Source organism: Pongo pygmaeus, chromosome 5 (genome assembly GCF_028885625.2).
Source record: "Pongo pygmaeus isolate AG05252 chromosome 5, NHGRI_mPonPyg2-v2.0_pri, whole genome shotgun sequence".
Taxonomy (NCBI): domain Eukaryota; kingdom Metazoa; phylum Chordata; class Mammalia; order Primates; family Hominidae; genus Pongo; species Pongo pygmaeus.
In genome coordinates this window covers 31,579,474-31,582,972 of record NC_072378.2, presented here as the reverse complement: position 1 = coordinate 31,582,972, position 3,499 = coordinate 31,579,474, and the positions used below count along the sequence as shown (strand labels likewise).

The 3,499-nt window shown below is 37.8% G+C and overlaps 1 pseudogene; it reads right to left on the bottom strand.

Annotated features, from left to right (window-relative positions):
* Nucleotides 1-889: 889 nt before the first annotated feature.
* On the bottom strand, nt 890-1,567 carry LOC129038114 (ATP synthase subunit a-like; annotated as a pseudogene).
* Between the last annotated feature and the right edge of the window lie 1,932 nt (nt 1,568-3,499).

Genomic DNA, 3,499 nt, shown 5'->3' with positions numbered 1-3,499 from the left:
GGCTAATATGGTATTGATTACTAGGGCTCGTGTTAGGTTAATTACTCTTTTTCGGATACTATGTAAACTAACTGATTGGAAGTCAATGGTACTGTTTATACTAAAAGAGTGACATCCTCATCAGTAGATAGAAATATACAGAAATAGTCATACTACATTTACACAGTGTCAGTATCAGGCGATGTCTTCAAAGCCAAAGTGGTGATTAGATGAAAGTGATATTTTAATTGGCGGAGAAGGCAGATAGTGAGGAATGTTGACCCAATAATGACGTGAAGTCCATGAAAGCCTGTAGCTATAAAAAATGTTGAGCCATAAATTCCATCAGAGATAGCAAAGGGGGCTTCGAAGTATTCTGAGACTTGTAGGAGGGTGAAGTAAATACTTAGTAAAATTGTAACAAGTAGTGCTTGAATTACATGTTTTCGATTATTCTCTATTAGGCTGTGATGGGCTCAAGTAATTGAAACTCCTGATGCAAGCAACAAGGATGTATTCAGGAGAGGTACTTCTAGGGGGTTGGGGGGGAAATGCCTGTTGGGGGTCAATGTCCTCCTAATTCTGGAGTAGGGGCTGAACTAGAGGGGTAGAATGCTCGAAAGAACTCAGAGAAGAAGAATACTTCTGAAATAATAAATAGGACTATTCCGTATCGGAGGCCTTTTTGAAAGGTTGTTGTGTGGTGGCTTTGAAATGTACTCTCTCGGATAATGTCACGTCGTCATTGGTATACAGTTAGTGTATTAGTTAGTAGGCCTAGGGTTAAAAGAGTAGTAGATTTAAAGTGATCATACAGCTAGGCCGGATGTCATTAGGAGGGCTGAGAGCGCTCCTGTCAACAGTCAAGAGCTGGGTTTGACTAAATGATAGGCTTGTGTTTGGTGGGTCATTATGTATTGTCATGTAAATAAAGGTTCACTAAAAGTGTAAAGATATAGGCTTGGATAAGGGCTACAGCAAATTCGAGGGTGGTTAATAGAATTATGAAGGCGACTGAAGCTGTAGGAAGGTTAATAGTTGATAGTACTAGTGTAGTTCCTCCAACTAAGTGCATGAGTAAGTGACTGACTGTAATGTTGGCTGTTAGACACATAGCTAGTGCTATTGGTTGAATAAATAAACTAATGGATTCGATGATTACTAGTATAGGAATAAGTAGTATGGGTGTGCCTTGTGGTAGGAAGTGAGCTAAGGAGTTTTTAGTTTTAAAGCAGAAGCCTGTGATTACTGTACCTGCTCACAAGGGGATTGCTATAGCTAGATTTATTGATAGTTGGGTGGTTGGCATAAATGAGTGGGGTAGGAGTCCAAGGAGATTGGTTGAGGTAATAAAGAGAATTAGAGATATCAGCATAAGGGATCAGGTTCATCCTTTAATATTATGTATTACTATTATTTGTTTTAGGATAAAACAAGTATTCAATCATTGTTGAATAGAAATTAATCAGTTATTGATTAGATAGCTAGAGGTTGGAAATAGTGTGGAGGGGAACAGGATGATTGGTGCTACTGCGGGTAAACCTAGGATTGTTGGGGCAATAAATGAAGTGAACAGATTTCCGTTCATTTTAATTCTCAAGGGTGGTTATGTTTTTGTCTTTTAATTATATTTGGTGCAGCGGGTATATGATAAGTGATATTTGATACTTTTAGTTGAATAATAGAGAATAGAGTTATGATCATTGATATGATAATAATAGGTCACGTGTAAGTATCTAGTTGAGGCATTCACTGTAGAGAGGTATGATTTCTCTCGTCCTTAACTTAAAAGGTTAATGCTGGGGTAGCTTTACAGTGATATTATAGAGCTGATACAGATCAAGTTTTGAAAGTTTTTAATGGAACTAACTCTAGAACAATAGGTATAAAACTATGATTAGACCCACAAATTTCTGAGCACTGTCTGTAGTAGAGGCCTGGTCGTGTAGCGGTTAAGGTAAATTGGTTTAGGTGTCCAGGGATTGCATCTGTTTTTAAACCCAATGAGGGGGTAGTTCATGAGTGTAGGACGTCTTCAGATGAAATTAGTATGCGGATGGGAATTTCTATTGAGAGAATTGTTCAGTTACCGACTTCGAGGCATTGAAGTTCTCCTGGTTTTAAGTCTGTTGTTGGGAGTATATAAGAATCAAAGCTTAATTCTTCATAATCTGTATATTTGTAGCTTCAATACCATTGATGCCCAATTGTTTTAATGGTAAGAGAAGGGTTATTGATTTTGTCTGTTATATATAGGATGTGTAGAGATGGGAGGGTGATTAAGATTAAGATGATGGCAGGCAAGACAGTTCAGATGGTTTCTATTTCTTGGGCATCTATGGTGCTAGTATTAGTCAATTTTTTTGTGAGTATTAGATACTCACAAAATAATGTACAGAACTAAGGAACTGATTAGAAAAATAATTATAAGGGTGTGGTCTTGGAAGGTAAGTAGTTCTTCTATAATAGGGGATGTGGCATCTTGAAGGCCTTAATTGAGCTGGATGGGCCATTAAGATATATAGGGTTTAACCTGTAACTTAACTTTGACAAAGTTACGAAATAATTTTACTAATATCTTATTGAAAAAGTCATAGAGGTTATTGGATTGGCCTGAAGCCAGTTTTGGGCGGCTCAATTCCTTCCTTTTTTGTTTAGGTTTTCATGTAGGCTGGTTCTTCGAATATGTGATAGAGTGGGGGACAGCCATATAGTCATTCTAGGTTGGTAGATGGTTGTTCAATTATTAGAACTTTTCATTTTGAAGTGAGGGCTTCTCAGGTCATGAAAATTATTAGTATTACTGCTGTCGGGGAAATAAATGAGCCTATGGATGAGATAATATTTCATGTGGTATATGCGTTGGGATAATTGGAGTAGCGTCGAGACATGCCAGATAGGTCAAGGAAATGCTGTGGGAAAAAAGTTAAATTGACGCCTATAAATATAATAGCAAAATGAGCTTTAGCATAGGCTTGATTGGGTGTATAGCCTGAAAATAGAGGGAGTCAGTGAATAAAGCCCCCTATAATAGCAAATACGGCTCCAATTGGTAACATGTAATGGAACTGGGCTACAACATAACATGTATCATGTAATACAATATCCAATGATGAGTTGGCTAGTACAATGCTGGTCAAGCCTCCTACTGTAAAAAGGAAAATAAACCCTAAGGCTCAGAGTATTGCGGGGATCACTTGGTATTGCTGCTGTGAAGTGTAGCTAGTCAGCTAAGAACTTTGACGCTAGTGGGAATAGCAATAATTTTAGTAACAGAGGTGAAGTAGGCTCATGTATCTACATCTATTTCTACTATAAATATGTGGTGAGCCCGTACGATAAACCCTAAGAAACCGATTGATATTATAGCTCACACCATGCCCATATATCCAAATGGTTCTTTTTTTCCAGAACCACTGGATATGGGAAATTATCCCAAAGCCTGGTAGGATGAGAATGTAGACTTCAGGGTGACCAAAGAATCAGAATAAGTGTTGATATAAGATAGGATCACCTCCAC